This window comes from Mustela putorius, unplaced genomic scaffold, assembly GCF_011764305.1.
Source record: "Mustela putorius furo isolate JIRA1106 unplaced genomic scaffold, ASM1176430v1.1 tig00000198_pilon_pilon_pilon, whole genome shotgun sequence".
Classification (NCBI taxonomy): Eukaryota; Metazoa; Chordata; class Mammalia; order Carnivora; family Mustelidae; genus Mustela; species Mustela putorius.
This window is the reverse complement of record NW_025421311.1, coordinates 7,288,132-7,306,195: the sequence shown is the minus strand read 5'-3', so window position 1 is coordinate 7,306,195 and position 18,064 is coordinate 7,288,132. Positions and strand designations below refer to the sequence as shown.

Sequence of the window (18,064 nt, the reverse complement as noted above, 5' to 3'; positions counted from 1 at the left end):
GAACAAAAAGCTCAACTGTTGGCTGTAGCTGGCTTGGCTGTTTCCTTAAACATTCTCTGGTCTCCGATCTCTTGGCATTCTGTTCCAGCTCCTAATACCAGTTGCAGAGACTCCAGGCTTTGATTACCTAGGATGGACGTGATTCTCTTTCATGCTGCATTCTCTTTGACCTAACATCGTTCCCATTCATAAGCCCATATCTGCAACCGAGGCTAAAAATTACTTTCATTGCCCCATTCTGGCTCTGACGGAGTCATTTTAGCCCATCAGCCTACTCATCCTGAAAAGAACAGGCAAGAGTCTGTCGTTAACGCGTTGTTCCAACACTCAGATTGTAACGTGGTTCTCTCTGATTCTAGTGCCAACAGCAGAATGTTAGTGTGGTTGTCCGAGGTTTGTGACTTGGCTGGTATGAGGCACGAAGGATCTTTGGCAACAGAAGGCTGGGTGGGAAGGAAACAGAAGTCAGCTCTTAGGGAACACCCCCCAGTGGGATGGACGGTAGACTGGGGGGAATTGACCGAGCATCGCAGGCTGGCCGTAGGGGAGATGAGATGAGGCACAGGCAGGAGGGCTCACCAGTCTCAGCTACCAATCCAGAAGCTGTTGCTTCTGCCACAGCAGCCAGCCAGATTACACTCTTCAGGTTTTTATCTTAAAAAGCATACACAGGGGGTGCCTGGCTGGCTCCGTTGGTGGAGCGAGTGACTCTTGACCTCAGAGTTTTGAGTTCAAGCCCCACACTGGGTATAGAGATCACTTTAAAAAATCTTAAAAAAAAAAAAAAAGCATATATATAAATAAATCCTTTCTAGAGATTCTATTCATTCCTTTGGTAATTAGTTAGGCACCAACTGTATACCAGACATTGAGTAAACAGTGGAAAAGGAAAGCTGGCTTTCCTGACTTCCTTGGCAAGCTTTGTTAAATAACCATTTTTCTTTACTGTCTTATCGATATTCGAATGGGTTTTGGACCAGGAGATGTGTCTTTTAACCAATGCATTTATGCAAACAGTCTCAGATGGGCCACAAATATGTGGCCAAGATAATAACATTACAACCTTCATTCCTGCTCTGGAATAAGGATGCAACCTTTCAGTAAAAGAAATCCTTCATAGACAAATAACAAAATTACACATTGGTGGTTTCTGGATGTTTTTAATTTTCCAATCAGTTTTTTTTCAACTGGTCATCCCTCTATATTCAGTTCAAAAAAAAAAAAAAATCCCAACCTGGACTCTTGGATAGTTAATCATCACAAGACAGTTTTCAACAATACACCCTTGTGTTTATGCTGTCAGGAATACTCGGTGACCCAACAAAAAATGATTACATTTTGTTGAACTCGCGTCTTACAGCAGGACTGATAACGAAACAAAAAACTAGTCTCTTGAGAAGAAACTAGTTCATACCCCTAAGACTCAGTGTCCAGTGAGAGAGATCACTTCCATAAATAAAGAGCCATGTCCTATTCTTGGCTTGGAAGACACACATTGTAAAGATGTCCCTTTTTCCTAAAACCAACCTACAAATTTATTATAGCCCAATAAAAACTCTAGTGGAATCTTTTTGGAACTTGGCAAAGCAGTTTTGGAGTTTGGAAGAATAAAAACATATAAGGAAGATCCAAACACAAGGGCTTTCTGGAGGACTTTGGCAGTCATTGAAACTGCAGTATTTACCGCTGACATATACTGCTTTAGGGACAGGTAGATGATCGATCAAACAAAATGCTGAGCACAGGAGCAGATCCAAACAGGAACAGGATTTGGTTATAGCACAAAGTGGTGAAAAGAAATGTGTTACTCAGACCAGACATCATGGCTAGTCATTTGGGAAAAGAATAAAGCTGGATCCCTGCCTTGAACTTCCAATTGAAATAAGGATTTAAATGTTTTAAAAATCACAAAGCACTGAAAACTCTTTGATGAATGTTTTTATGATTTCTTAAGGGAAGGGGCCTTTAAGCTGACACGAGGCTCCTCACTGCGAGTAGTACTGGTGTGACAGATATGCCTCCTCCTCCTGCAGGAGCTGGGGGCCATAGGTCCTCTTCCAGCCCAAGCGTCATGGCTTTGAGGAGGGGTGTGTGGGGGGAACACCCCGTGACTTGCTGACGAGAGAAGAAAGTGTTCAAGACTGGATCTTACCTGAGACACCCGCACTAGTGCAGCTACTGCTGTGGGTCCACCCACATAGGGAGGGCCTTGAAGGACAATGGGCAGGAACATCTACCCACGGTTAACACTCCAAGCAGTGCAGGGGAGGCTCAGTCAGTGGAGTGTATGACTCTTGATCTCAGGTCATGAGATTCCTTCAAAAATGAATTGATTGTAAGAAAAGAAAAGAAAAATGGTATTCTTAAAAAACAAACAAAAAACTCTAAGGGCATCGTCTTGCCCACCTTCCTGGAAAGAGCAATGGCCTTAGAGTTTAGAATCCAAGGGGACAAAGGCTTCAGTCAAGGAACTCATTCACAATTCCCCTGAATTGGAAAATTAAGTTCTTATCTTGCCATTTTTTTTGGCACACAGAAAAGAAAGTTCAAGTGTAGGCTCGGTGATTAATTCTGATTATAAAGGGAAGGAGAGGTACTGTAGCAAATAGTAATCCCCCGACACACCCCGTCATGATCCCACGGCAGTGTAACAAGCCAACAGGACATGCTTAGAACGCCACATAGCGGGGCACAGGTCCCTTGGGAATGAAAATTTGGGTCACTCCAATGAGGAAAGAGCCCCGACCAGCTAAAAAACAGACAGAAGGCAAAAGATCAGTTTTGTTTTTTCAAGATAGTATGAATGTATTTTGGCTTATGAATCCCAGGAAGTAGATTAACTAACACGTCAGTGTATTTCCATTTTAACCACAAAATCTGCTCGAGGTTCAAAGAGGAAGACCTTTTTTTTTTGGTTATGAGTGGTTCTGCAGGGGAATTCATACCACCTGCGATTTTTCATCTTGCTCTCTCTCTCCAACCTCGTTCAACCCCTGCCTCCGGGCCCCGAGAGCTCTCTCTCCTTGCCCCACAATACTTTGCTATGGGGCCTCTCAGTTGGCCACATGAGTTCCATCTTTATACACACATCTTGTGCTCGTACCCCCCTTCTCCTTCCATGGCTGCTCATCTAGTACTGAGGTACTTTGGGGTTCAGCCCAGCAGGCCTCCTTGAAGCCTCGTGAGTAGATGCCCCATGGAACTAACGGCGTCCTTCCTACTTTGCTCAGAAGTACCTAGAACACCCTGTTGGCATTGTGGATTCGTGTTTGTCTCCGCTTACCAGATTTACCACTAAAACCCCAGGGTTTGGCACCAAGAAGAGCATATAGTAGGTGCTCAACGGTACTTGAGAAGTACATGGCTGAATAGTCAGTGTTGGGGCAGGCTGAGAATGAATAGGCTTCTAGCCCCGACTTTATTTATTTATTTATTTATTTATGTTTATGATTTTATTTATTTGTTTATTTGAGAGGAGGAGAGAGCAGAGGAGCAGGGCGGGGCCTGGCCAGGTTGCTCCAAGCTGAGTGCAAACCCCACCCAGGGCTCAGTGTCATAACCCTGAGATCATGACCTGTACCCAAACCAAGAGTTGGACGCTTAACCCACTGAGCCACCCAGGCACCCCTCAGCCACAGACTCTTAAATGGAACAAGTATTTCTCTAAATTGATTCTACCTTAAAGAACTAAAACTGAGATACTGAAGCACTTAGAAAGAGCCAGAATTCATTCTATTCTCTAGAGCATGTAAAATGTAACTATTTTTCAGACCCAATATTTAAGGGGGAAAGGTTAGGTTGGCTTCCGGGCCTGTGGGTCCAAAAAGACAACTGGTAACAACCAGTTGGCCTTTTGCCAGCTTTGACTCTGACCACGTGCCTGTCCTCTCCTGGTTAAAGGGTAAGAAGAAGTTGTAGAAACACAACAGGGAACTCCAGTGCATTTTTCAGGATTGGCAGCTTCTGTGACCATGAAGGCTTGGAGGAGTTCCGTATTGTTGGTGTAGGTCACGGTTTGCGTCTGCATTCCAGACTTCCATCACTCAGTGATTGACTTCTTCCTCCCCCTAACATTTTCCCGAGGTATGATAATCTGTTTGTAAACGCACTGTGTATTAAGAGCATGTACAGTTCTGGGAAAGCTCCACCTTCCTTCTTTCTTCTCAAAGGCGGTTTTTTCCAAGGGGCCCATTTTAACCCACCATCGTTGTTGGGGTGTACTGACCATGGCAGAAGTCTTGTGATTTCTCCAAGTGGTCCTTATTTTTCCCTGAGTGTATTTCAGTCATTTTTGTATCCGGTTGGCCTGTCTAATTTGAATGATGATTTCTGCCGGGCATGGGACTACTCATATCCAGCTTTCTGCTCGGGGTAGTGACTCACTGAGTCGGATTTTCATTCCACAAACTCAGAGCAAATTAGGTACCAATGGGGAGCTACATTAAAGCTTTTGGGATAGGAGAAGTGATTTTATGTACTAAAGGAGTAATTTACCAAATGTTCCTTAGTGATCTGAGAAAAAAAATTGCCGAGCTTCTCATAGCATTTGATTTGTTTCCAGGAAGTTAGTCAAAGGGAGGTTCTGAGCTAATATGAATAAATGGATGATCTTAGATCTTACCAGTTCTCAAAGCACTGATGTGGCCTAATTCAGTGAGCATGTAAAGAAAATGTGCTCAAAGACACAGACCTGGCTCTCTGAACACTGAAATTTGCTCTGTTTTCCTCTCCGAGGAAAATAACCCAAGGAGAAATTCTGTTTGCCCCTCATGACTTCTCTCGGGGTTAGTTTTTTACTTTACACACCAAATGATAGTGAAAACGTGCACTTTTAATCTCACATTACCACACACCAGGCCTCTCTTGTCATCGTGTACTCCTGAAGCACGTTCGCCATTTTGAACTTAGAAAGTCAGTATTTGTCACGTTGAAAGAGGAGTCCTCTAATGGCTTCATCAGCCCTCCCCACCTCTTCACAATCACCGACAAATCTTCACACAGTCTACAGCCTTAGTGGAATCTCTAGTAATCAATTGCTTTACAATAATCTGAACAGAATGGGATCCACCACAAATATCTCTGGTGCTCGCTGTGTGCCAGGCAGTGAGCCAAACACTGCAGATAAAATGGTGCCTGAAAGTAGCTTCATCCTTACATTAATGAAATTTATACTCCAGCTGGAAAGATGGACATAACAAGTCTTCATATAATAAATGTCTGATCAAAACTCTCAAACATGTCTAATCAAAACTCTGAGAGTTTTGATCCCACTAGGAAACTGAATCCATTTGGATGGAGGTCAGTCTTACTGAGCTTCTCAAAAGTATTTGATATAGTTGATCACCCCCTCCTTTTATATACATTTCTTCAGTTGATTTCCAATTCCAGTTATACTCTAAAATTTGTAATCTCTAAATTCATTCATGAGTCCCACATTCAGTTACAACCCTGGTCATTTTTCTAAATTTGACACCCATATGTCTAACTGCCTACTCGGCATTCCTTCTCAGATGCGTATTAGCATCTCAAACTAAACGTGCCGCAAACTGAATCCCCTTTTCTACTCCACACAAACCTACCTCTTCCCTAGTGCTCACTATTTTGCTAGACAGAACTCCTATGCATTCAGTGATTAGGCCAAATATCTTGGAATTGTCCATAGCTTTCTTTTTCTTTCCTCCTCCTCATTCAACTTAACAAAAGCTCCTGTTGGATTTTCTTTCATCCTATAACACAGTTTCACCATCTCCCACTGCCCTCATCACCACTCTCTTACTCCAAGACACCATTTTCTATCATCTGGATCATTCTAGTGAATTCCCACCTGACCTCTTTGATTCCACTCTTGTTCTAATCTCTGTACAGCAGTCAGAGAGAACCTTGTAAAACATAGGTCTGATTATATCATTTCCTTGTGTATATCCTTTTGATGGCTTCCCGTCACACTTGGGTAAAATCCCTACCACGGCATGTAAGGCTTTATGTGATCTGCCTTTATGCCTTTATGCCTCCCTGCTCACCTTCCCTCCTACTCTTCCGGGTATTCTGGAGTTTGCTCTGTACACTCCTACTTTGGGATCTCGGCATTTGCTTCCGTCCGCCTAGGATGTTGCTCACCTAGACATCACGATGGCTCTTTTCTTTAGTTCAGTTCATGCTTGTCTCTGTTCAAATGTCAACTTTCAGAGAGGACTTTCCTTGTTATTAAATTAAACTACTCAAACAGCACTCCCTCCCCATCTCTTTCTGTCAACCCTCTTGACATACTTTGTTTTCTCTCTGGTTCTTATCACCCCCTCACTTTGTGTGTGTTGTGTGTGTGTGTGTGCACGCATGTGCGCATGTATATGTGCTTGTCGTGTGTGTGTTTATTTTGTGTCTCTGTTAGGATGTAAGACTCAAAAGCACAGGAAGTTTTGTCTTATTCACTTTCGTATCCCCGCTGCCTGGAACGATGAGTGTCTGGCACACTGGAGGGATTCTTCACATCTAGGTTGCATGAATGAATGTAATGATGGTAAAAAGGCAAATTGCAGGGGATGATAAGGTAGCATACGTGGACAGAACACAGAGTGAGGCATCAGGGAACGAGGTGGATGCGCATTCTGGAGAGCATTTCTAAACAGAAGAGGCCACCGTGCTAGGGTGGATATCAGAGTTCTCTGATAGTCTCAAGATGGTCACACACCCTCCTTCTGAGCTGACCCGTGGGGGGTAAACATAAAAGCTCTATTGAAGAGAAATGTTTTTCATGTATAATTTGGTTTTACTTTTTCCCAGAGAAATGTGACCAGCAGTATCCCATTTATCTGTGTGACAGATCTGGTAGGTAGTTGGACAAGAGAGATGAAAGGAGCGAGAGCGGAAAGCAATAATGGCACTTTTGTCTTGGTGAAAAAGCCGTGAAACAGAGAGAAGTCTTGTGACATACCCGGCATGATAGCAGCCAACTAGACATGTCATTGATCCTCCTCATTTATTACCGATCTCTGCCTCCAGGCCCTGAGGTAGGGGCGGAGGGGGAGAGAAGCTTCTACGTCTCTGTCCGGAGTGGATAGGTTTCCTGTCTCCTCAGCCCAGACTACCACCTGCCATTCTCCTCACGACTCCCACAGGTCTAAAGTGAGGCAAGCAGGAGAGGTTTAAGGAGAGAGAAGGTGCTCTAGACGTTGAATTGATAAATTAGTTGGTAAGAGAAAAGGGAGCAAGAAAGCAGGTTCTTCTGAGTGAATTCATGTGTACTCACACCCAGGTACAAGTCCGTGATTTGGGCGTCTGTGAAGGAAAGGAACGCAGTTAATAGCATGAACAGAATTGAAATGTATGGAATTGGGACACAGTCACATGGAGAATTACCTAAGTTTCTCAGCCTTCTGTGTTTTTAATCTTAGTGACCTCTCAACTGTCAGATAGTTCATATTTATGTCAAAGTATCTTTTCTTAAAGACTATGAAGAAACTGTATTCGTCAGGTACAACTTTACTGACATATCAGATTTGATTGTGTCACTTCCGTTTTCCCCCTGCAGTCTGGGCACACGAGAAGGTCAGAAGGACCGTATCAAACAGCACCACTCTGACTTGGCCCACAGCAGGCCTCCATTCCGTCTGTTCGGGGGAGGCCATCCACAGATGTGATGCCTGTGGCTAGAGCACAACATCTCTCATTCCCCCTCTTTCCGCCTCTGATATGCACCTTCAGTGGCCCTCTGTGAGCTTCTCTAGCTCAGTGTCCCTGTGACCGTGCCCTGTTTCACTCCCAGCCCTCTAAACCCCACTCTTCTCTGGACTCCTGCCCCCAAATTCTGAGGCACAGAATGTTCTGCTCTTTTTTTTCTGTAGCCTGCCAGTGTAGCGGGAGGCTGACTCGCAGGGCCTGGACATCCCATTTATGTCATAACACGGCCCAAAGACCCGGATGCTGTGTCCGAGAAGGTCACTCTGCCTCGCTTCCTACTCCTCAGGAAAGATGACAGGTTATGGAAGATAATGGTAAGTGGCTCCTGAAAAGCCTCTCCAAAACCTCCTGTCTATTTGTGCCTCTCATTCGACAGCCTGAAAGGCAGCATCCTTGCTTTCCATCTTTCCTTGCATCCAGAGAGGCCCTGCAACCCGGTTCTAGCCCATGGGGCACACCTGGGGCTGCTGGTCAAGGGAGAGGGGGTGATAAGAGAAATTCTCTCTTGAGTGTAGAATTGATGGCTAGACCTTCAGTGTCATCATGTAACCAGGAGAGAAAGGTCAAAAGAATCAAGTACATCAACCTGACATCACCAACTTAGAGAACCAAGGCCAGCACTTCTTGTTAAGTGAGAAAAATAAGCTTCTGTCTTTCAAGTGTCTATAGGTGGTTTTCCTGTTGTTTACCGGTGAACGTAAGTACATGGGTGCTGCCTCACCACATCACAGCCCCCTTTACAGGCTTTGTAAGCAGAAGCTTAGGACCTCTTGGTCACCATGAAAGAGCTAAGATGTTTTATTTTTTAACATAGGCTAATTGGAGGCTAGAGCTGAATTATTTAAGAAAAGGGAGGGATCTAATATGGGGAAAGATAAAGAGTCCCAAGATTGGGAAGAATGGGAAACCATTAGATCCTACAAGAGTGGGGCCTCAAGTGGCTCCAACCCAGTGCCTCAGAGGGGCAGGACCTCAGAGGGGTGTTATCTGTGTTACCAAGTGCCGCAGTCCGGAGAGTGAAGATAGGATCGTCTATAGCTAAGTCTGTGGTTAATAAAGAAGTTCATCATAAAGGTATCTGTCTACCCATTGAATGCTTGGAGACAACTGAGGAGCAACTGAAAATGGCATCATGTAGTAGTAGAAGGAGTAAGTGTAGCTCTGGCAACTGTGTAGACTAAGGGCCAGGCCTCCTGGACCTACAGGTTCTTACATTTTTGTGCGATCTGATTGTCTGTGGAGAAGTGATGGGAATCATGCCTGACTATCATTAGACTTTCCATCTGCCCTCAAACATACAGAGGGGATTAAGCTAGACTTCATTTTTTTAACCTATGTCTTTATGTTTAAGTTAAGTTTCTTGTAGATAGTATATTCGTGGTATTCTTGGGTATTGTTTTTCTGTCTAATCTTTTCATTTTATCCAAGTAATTTTTGTGATTTTAATAAGTGTGTTTAGGCCATTTGCATTTAATGTAATTATGATATGGGAATTAAAATTTGCCATTTGTAGTTGTTTTGTTCATTCCACTTTTGTTCATTCCATCTCTTTTTGCCTTCTTTTGGATTCCTTGAGTGTTGCATTTGGGGGAGCTTCATTTTAAAACTACTACAGACTTACTAGTTTTTACCTCCTCTTAAAAAAATGTTAGTGCTTACTCTAGGATTTAAATATGCATGTCTAATTCATAAGTGGCCACTTTCAAATACTGTTATAGGACTTCATATATTGTATAAGGGCCTTACAACAGTGTATTTCCAATTCTATTCTTCCATCCTTTGGGCTATAGTTAGCATACGTTGAACTTCCACATATGTTGCAAAAACAAAATATGTTGATACAACTGATCTTTGTTTTATATAATCAGTTATCTTTTAGAGAAGTTAAGATAAGGAAAAAAAAGATTTTTATATTTACCTTCACATATACCAGAGGTCTTCATTTCTTTGTGCAGATCTGAGTACAAAATAGTATCTTTCAAAAGTCCATAAAAATATTTTCCTAAAATTGTATAAGGAAAACCTTACATCGTCCCAGAGACCGTTTGTCAAGGTCCGTAAAAGACAAGAATTGATATCCAAGTTGCTCCTTTTTAATGTGTGTGTACATGAGCTGGCGCACTGAGTAGCTGACCATTTCTCCTCTTCGGAAGAGCTCTTTTGTATGGTCATAGTTGTGTATGTCAAAATATCTATATTCTGGCCTTCCAAAGTTCAAACTTTAACTCTTTTGGACATGTCATTACTGTCACAAACTGAGTGTACAAATTACTTGGAACACGTATTTTGACTGTACTGCTTAGATCGCCATTTGTGGCCTATTTACATGTTGATGCCAAATTCCATTAAAATGGCCTATGTGCTAAATTAAAAGTCAGTTAAACAAGGCAGAGTAATTTTAAAGTCCTGAAAGTCCCAAGATCTATTGTTAGATATTTAGCAACTGAGATATTTCAACATTATTCCCAAACTTATAACACTTGTTATGTGAACTGCCTCTAGAAAGTACAATACAAGGAGAATGCAGCGGTGTCTCTAATGGAGACCCAGAAGTAGGTCCTTGTCAGCCTTGTGTTCCCTCATTCTTTGGCAGATGGCAGATTTGCTTCCTTGGAATATATTTGAGAGAGAAAGTAGCTCCTTACAGGCCATAATTGTTATGGTACAGTGTTTGCAAATATAGAATTCACATCCTTTTGCATTTATTTGGGTTTTGTGGTTTATTTTCGTGTTGCTTTTGTGTGTCTCTACATAAGTCATCAGTCTTACTTCAAAAGTAATAATATTTGTCAGAAAAGGTATCTATGTATTTTAAAATATCCGTGTCCTGAATTAATGGTCCAAGGAGCTGTCCAGATTTAAAGTGAATTTTTATTTCTTTGTCTCCATTTTTGGGGATCTGTGTCAGAAAGGCCAGTGTCCTACACAGAGTTCTCAGATGGCCTGTGCTCCAAGTCCTAGCTCCTGAGCCCCGTCTCCAGTCTGATCCAGTCACGACTTCTGATGATGTCTTGCCCAGGTTTCGATCACAGAATACCGTCCACTGGGTGGCACATAAAAATTAAGCAGTTATTTCTCACAGTTCAGGAGGCTGGAGGTAGAAGGTGGGCGTGCCAGCGTGGCTCTGGAGGGAGTCCTCTTCTGGGTGGCCCATGGCTGCCTTCTCACTGTGTGGCAGGGCCGGGATAGGAAGCAAATTTTCTCGTGAACTCTATGAGGGCACTGTTTCCACTCACGAGGGCTCCACACTTGGGACCTCATCTAATTCCAAGCAGCTCCCAAAGGCCCTATGTCCCAAGACCCTCACAGCAGGAAGCACATTTCAACACATGGTTGGGAGAAGGAGGACACAAACATCCGTCCATAACAACAACAAAAAGTGACTGAGAGCCTAACAGGTCAGAGCTCAGGAGTCCAGTCACTTGTTTGTGTGTGGAAGGGGAGAGGTGCCGTGACTGCCCAGGTCTGGCCTCCACAAATGCCAGGGTTATCTACCCACGCTAGCCCAGTGCATGGGGAAGCTTCCAGCTGGTTCTTTCCATCCCACCCTGGGAGGGGGATACACCTCCTTTACCATCAAAAAATGCTTTTTTTAAAGATTTCACTTATTTATTTGACAGACAGAGATCACAAGTAGGCAGGGAGAGAGAGGAGGAAGCAGGCTCCCTGCTAACCAGAGAGCCCCATGCGGGGCTCGATCCCAGGACCCTGGGACCATGACCCAAGCCGAAGGCAGAGGCCCCAAACCACTGAGCCACCCAGGCAGCCCCAAAATGCTTTTTTGGTGATTGAAAAGGCACTTCTGTTTCCTATCAGATTTTATTTCCTATTAGGGAACGTTCTCAAATGTGGGATAAGCCAGAGGTTGTGGGGATGCGGATATGAAGTAAATGCTCAGTTCTCTTCATTCCCTCCCTCCTCCAAGCTGGCAAGTGGCGTCTGGGAGGCTTCTCGCGTCTCAGCCTCAGGTCCCAGACATTCACTCCGTGCTGCGTTGGTTGACGCGCTGTGGGAGAGGAATGGCCATCTGTGGGGAGTAGGAAAGAGGAGGAGAAAGTGATGTCTGTTCCTGAATGGGAAGAGGTTGGGAGTTTGTAGGACTATCTGGAGAGGGGGTGGCTCTGATCTAATGGCCCACGGTTATCCGCTGCCTGGACACTGGCTCTTTTCTTTTCTGAAGGTCCGGAATATCACCAGCCAGGGCCCTCCAGTCTGGCTCACTGTGACTCCGTTATTTCCCGACAGGCTTTTCTTCCTGATTTGATCCTGGGTCAAAAACATATGGCACAGACCACAGTGGCCCTCAGCTACCTGGCTTCAAGTCACCATCGCTATCTCCTGCCTCCACGGCTCATTGTCAATAAATACATATACAGACCATCTCAATAAACAAACTTGATTTGGATTTTCAACTTCAAAAAATTCATTTTCAAGAGCAGGACTAGGTCAGCCGTGCGGAAAGCCCCCGCTGACACTGACACAAATACGGAAAGGAGGATTAGGGTTGAAGTGAAGCAGTTTTTCTGGAGCCAGAATATTCTGGTTGCACACACATGTGTGGATGAAGGGCACAGTGTCTGGGAAGAGCCTGAGAATATGTTCTGAAGATTTGCGACCTTGGGTGATTGAAAGACAAAAAAGTATCTGGCCAGACCTGATTTACCGCCATTTACTGGGCAATTGGTCAGTGACACAGAAAAGAATATCACGGGGTTAGAGGACACAGAAGAAGCCAGCTTTGCTGAGTCTATAGACCCCTGCTCGTGCAGTCTCCACCCCTACCAACCGTCCCTCCGGCTCTCACTCCACCTCTGGCCCCGAGTGGACAGCAATGCCGGTTCCACCCACAAGTGTTCAGAATGGTGGGCTGTCCTCCAGATTAACCATGAAAGGGAATGCAAAGCCCCAAGCTCGGACTACTGAGTTCCCGCACAGACCTGTGATTCCTGTCTCTAACTACCAGTCCCTCGTCCCTCCTCATTTTCCAGCTCTCTGGGCCTCAGACAAGGTTGTTCACCTGTAAACCCCATAGAGCTGAACAGACCATTTACCTTGAACTTTGAGAAGAGCTTAGTCCCCAGCTCTCAACCACCAGAAACAGCTCTGCCTGCAGATGGCAGGGGTCTCTCTCTACCCGCAGCAGTGTTCCCGTGGGAAGTGAGAGAAGGGCTCTCACGGCTCATGTCCAATTCTTGGAGTCACAGCCACTTTGTTGTAGCCTCTTACAGCTGCTGCATGTCCCATACTGATGAGGTCTGTTGTCCTTGGGCTGCAGCCACCTCAGCCGCTGTCGCTCCTGGAGTTATCACAAGGAGATGCCCTGTCACTCCCTGTCACATCAGCTCCGCCGGCTCCACAGTGATCACATCTGCCACCATCCCCTCGGCAGCAGTCCCCACCTGGCTCCGGCACAGACTGCGGTTCACCTTAGAGCCTCATCTCCCTTCACACAACAAAATAAATATTTTGTGAGCTAAAGGTGAAGTTTTAAAAAGTGAAGTACAGAAATAAATAAAAAGAGGGGTTTTGGTTAAATATGATAGACTGAGCAAAAGGAAAGACTTACTCCATTCCACCCACCTGCCAAAGACAGGTCTGTCACCAGGCTGCACTGTCATCTCTACAGCCTTTGCTGTCTGTTGCCTGTTTTTTTTCCCAAATAATTGAGAAGTAGAATAACCTCCGTGTCCCTTTTCATTTTTTTTTTAAATATTTGATTTATTTTACAAGTAGGCAGAGAGGCAGGCAGTGAGAGAGAGAAAAGAGGAAGCATCCCTGCTGAGCAGAGAGCCCAATACGGGACTCGATCCCAGGACCCTGATATCATGACCTGAGCCGAAGGCAGAGGCTTTAACCCACTGAGCCACCCAGGCGCCCCTGTGTCCCTTTTCTAAGAGGAAGGTGAGAGTGTTCAAGTTGGAGGGTTTTTCTCATACTGGATGATGACATTTCTGCATAGGGAACTATGATTTATTACAAGTAAATTATGTACTGGAAACACTTAGATCACAAATGAGGCAACTTGAAATAATAATTCTGATGAGAGGCTCTCTACTTCAAAGACACGTCATCTATTCGACTCTTCTGAAGCATGGGCTCTTCTCAGCTAACAAGATCTGAAGCAGTTTGCCCAGAGGGGAGAGGCTTGGTAAGCGGTGTTTCTTCACTGAACCCCTTCAGGAGGGGAGACAGGCTGAATAACGCCCCAAGGCCCAGGCTCTGGTCAACACTAAAATTAATATTCTTTTCCTTAACATTTTAAAGACTTACTGAATGAAGAATAACTTCTAGAAGTCAGCTGGGGAGGAAAAAAGAAGAAACGAGAAAAGCTGATTGGAAACCCTTCGTGCTGAGGCCAGATTGTCAATGGATGGGCCTCAGCACAAGTAGAGGTGCCACTGTGTCTCTGGGCAGCCCCCCCACATCGGCGGGTGGAAGTCCTGTGCTTAGAGCTGGTCAGTTTCGCAGACTGGAAATCCTCCAGTCTCTGTCTGAAGGGTATATGATAAGCCTGACTGCGAATTCTGGGCAATCCCACTAATTATTGTTGAGACTTCAACTTGACCCCCCCAAAACATGCCTTTTTCAGCATGTGGTGGGTCACCCCCACTTTCAGCTATGCCTCGTGTTCCAGAGTTCAAGGTCTATCTGGTTCAGTTTCTCCAGAGAGTGAATTACACCCCCATCTTATGCAGAGGTGAGGAAGGGAGGGGTCCCAGGGGAGAGGACCAGATGTGGCTGTTCCACCTGCGCCTTCCAACTCTCCTGCTGTCAGCCCAGGGCCACACCCCTGCCTTCAAATGTTGCTGAAGACTGCATGCCTGGATCTTTCTGGAACTCAAGGGCAGAATCTGTTTCACTTCTTTTTACCTTCTCCCTGTAGGCATTTATAAACGATTTGACTGCATGCTCAGGAGAAAAGCCATAAGTCCTTTCTTTTGCTCAGTCTATCATGTTTAACCAAAACCCCTCTTTTTTTTTTTCCTGTACTTCACTTTTTAAAACTTCATCTTTAGCTCATTAAATACTTATTTTGTTGTGTGAAGGGAGATGAGGCTCTAGGTTGAACCACAGTCTGTGCCGGAGCCAGCCAAAGATGCATCATTTATTCTGCGTCCCCTGTTTCTCTCTTGTTTGTCACACACAAGGGAGCTGAGTGTACTTTGCCTGCAGAAATCAGAAATGGGATCATAAAACATACAACATTTTCTCTCATTTTCTGAAGTGTTCAGGCAGGTAAGGACATGTGGAGGGAAGTTTTGGAAAAACCGGAGATGATTCATGGGACCGCATGAAGGGGTGACTGTGGATGTAGAGTGAAAAATAAGGCTGATCAGAAGAGCTTGTACTAAACATTAAAGGACATTTGATGCTGTATTAAAAAGTTGGCCTTTATGTGTGGGACCATCGGGTCACAATATAATAAGGTAAACATCACATTTTAAGACACCCACGAACCACCTTGGGAGGACCTGAGTAAGTGGCCTCATAGTGTTTTCCTTTCCAGTTATATTTAATAACTCATTTCTTCAGCTTTTACTCTCCCAAGACACTTTTTTGCAATTCTCTCAGTGTCTCATGTGTCTGTGGTTTTTACTTCTTTTTGTATCTGAGTGGGACATTGAAGCATTACTCATCTGTGATGTGCCACGTAAGCTGTCCCCTGACTGACTGGGGAACTACACAGAGGCACAGAGACGACCAGAGAGGGCTCAGTGGAAAGCAAATCCAGGGGACACAGGACAACCGGCCTAGCTTCGATTGTTCTCCTGACCCACCACGGACGGATCAGCAGAGTGTGGGAGCCTCACAGCCTTGGGCAGTTTGACAGCAACCTCTGCCCAGTTTGCTGGCTGACTCCTCGGCTATGCAGATCTCCAATAAACCCTAGGGAGTTAGGCTGAAAGAAATTAAAATTACAATTAAAATCTCAGCAGACATGTCAGCAGCTGCATACTCTGGGGAAAAGAAATTCTGTAGCACTAAAAAAAAAATTGTCAAAATTTACAGTTGCTACAACGTATTAGCTAAAATGTCCAGTTTTCTACAAAAAAAAAAGAGATGTGCAAAGAAACAGGAAAGTGTGACTCATCCTTGAGAGAGAAAAAAATAGTTGATAGAAACTGACTTTTAGTGAGCCCAATGTAGGCTTTATCAGGAAAAGATTTTGAAGCAACTATAACAAATACATTCGTATAAGTAAAGGAAATATTATGACAACAATACAACTACTCAAGGATATCAACAGAGAAATGGGAACACCAACACACACACACACACACACACACACACACACACACACACATACACTCACATTCTAGAGTTGGAAAACACCACACTGACGTTTTGAAAAAATCACTAACTGGGCTCAACACCTGACCTGTAGATTGCAGAAGGAGATATCAGCGAGCTCCGAAGAGAGCAACAGAAATTATTCCGTCTGAAGAACAGAAGGAAAAACAGATTAAAGGAAAACAAAGAGAGTCTCAAAGACCAATGAGATAACATCAAATATCTAATAGGAATTCCAGAAAGACATGAAAGACTGAATGGAGCAGAAAAAGATATTTGAAGATATAATGGCCAAAAACTTCTCAGATTTGATGAAAAACATTAACCTGCAGATCCAAGAAGCTCAACTAATCTTAAATAGGATAAACAGGAAGACGTCTATGCCCAGGCAAGAAGAAACTCTTGAGGAAGGAAAACTTACAGAAGCTTTTCTCTTTGTCTCTGTCTTGGTGTGGACAACTTTGTGACACTTCATGTTCAAAGAGTCAAACAGGTGGAAAGCAGAAGAGTGGGAAGAGATACATAATGCAAGCGAACGATTTGGTAGTGGACTGGATAGATCAGTCAAAATATGCCTTAAGAAATGTATTTATGTATTTCTTTTTTTTTTTTTAAAGATTTTATTTATTTATTTGAGAGAGAGACAGTGAGAGAGAACATGAGTGAGGAGAAGGTCAGAGAGAGAAGCAGACTCCCCATGGAGCTGGGAGACCGATGCGGGACTCGATCCCGGGACTCCGGGATCATGACCTGAGCCGAAGGCAGTTGTCCAACCAACTGAGCCACCCAGGCGTCCCTATTTATGTATTTCTTATGTATTTCTCGTGCCCTTGGGTTGATAAGTGAATTATGATGTAACACTGTAAAAGGATAATATCTAAAAACAGCCCCAAAATGTGTGAAGCAAAAACTGACAGAAGTGGGGGAGAAATAGACAATTCGAACAGCTGCCACTGGAGATTTCAGTGTTCTTCTCACCGTAATCGATAGAACAACTAGACAGAAAATCAGGTGAAGATACAGACGATCTGAACAGAGCCACCACCCAACTTGACCATATTGATATGTTGAGAACGCTCCACAGATGGTGACTTAGAGTAAAATTTAGAAACTGGGCTATATTTCACCCAAAAGGTAAAGCCTAACAACCCACTCGAGACCAATCAACTAAGCAGAAAGGACAGAGCAGAGCAGGACTTGCAAGGCCCAGAGTCATAAAGATTGACTGGGGAGGCGGTGCTGCACATGACCGTCTGAAGACCAGGGGCAGCGTCCTCACGGGTCAGGGAGGGAAATGCTTTTACTGCTTAGAAAGAGATGCAAAGCTGGACCAGTAGAATCTGGGGAAGGTGGGGGTGGGGTGAGAGAAAATCAGTGGCGCCTCAGGCTGGAGCTGACAAGCCCAGGGCCCATGGCAGAAAACGGACACAGAACCAAGCTCCAGAAGGAACCAAAAATCCTTCCTGAGATTTCACTGGAGATCATTTGTTCCAAAGTATCACTGTTGGGGGGGGGTAGCAAAACAACAAAGTAACTTTGGGCCAGAAATCTGAGGAGCTCAGGCCAGCCTCTCCCCTATCTGGCCAGACAGTGTGGAGGCCAGGAAACTGCACCAGACCTCAGCGAACCCCGCCAGCAGAGCCAAGCCAACCAGCCTGGACCTCAGTGAGATTGGAAAACATCGATGTAAACCTATCCCTTTCTCTGCTCTTCTGTTTGCTTTCTTTTCCTTCAGCCTTTTGTTTTGTTTTCATTTTTAATTCCAACCAAGTCCCAGCTGAACCAAGGGGAAACTGATTTCCCACACCTCAATCAGGCTAAACAGTGGCAATGCGTTGGAGGCCACACGGTGGCCACCGTGGCCGTGGCCGTAGAGCAGGGAGCCTGCGGCTGAGAGCAAAGCAAGGAAGTGGGACAGAGAGGGGTCCCGGGCTGTGGGACCTACCTTCCTTCCTAGGGATTTCTACCTTTCCTTTGCGATTTCCCTGGAAGTCTGCACCTGCACCGTGGCCTTGGGCACGGGGCCTGTGACTTGCCATTGTCGGGGCAGGAGAAACAAACAAAGGATGGCCTCTGTGGAATTGTGGAATGTTTA

At 44.6% G+C, this 18,064-nt stretch overlaps 1 long non-coding RNA gene across 1 annotated transcript in view; it reads left to right on the top strand.

The window, feature by feature from the left end:
- Positions 1-18,064, top strand: part of LOC101680342 — a 57,410-nt gene that overhangs the window by 31,586 nt on the left and 7,760 nt on the right. Inside the window, exon 2 of the long non-coding RNA XR_006605966.1 lies at positions 7,842-7,991. This is a non-coding gene — a long non-coding RNA (uncharacterized LOC101680342). The remainder of the gene's footprint in view (positions 1-7,841; positions 7,992-18,064) is intronic.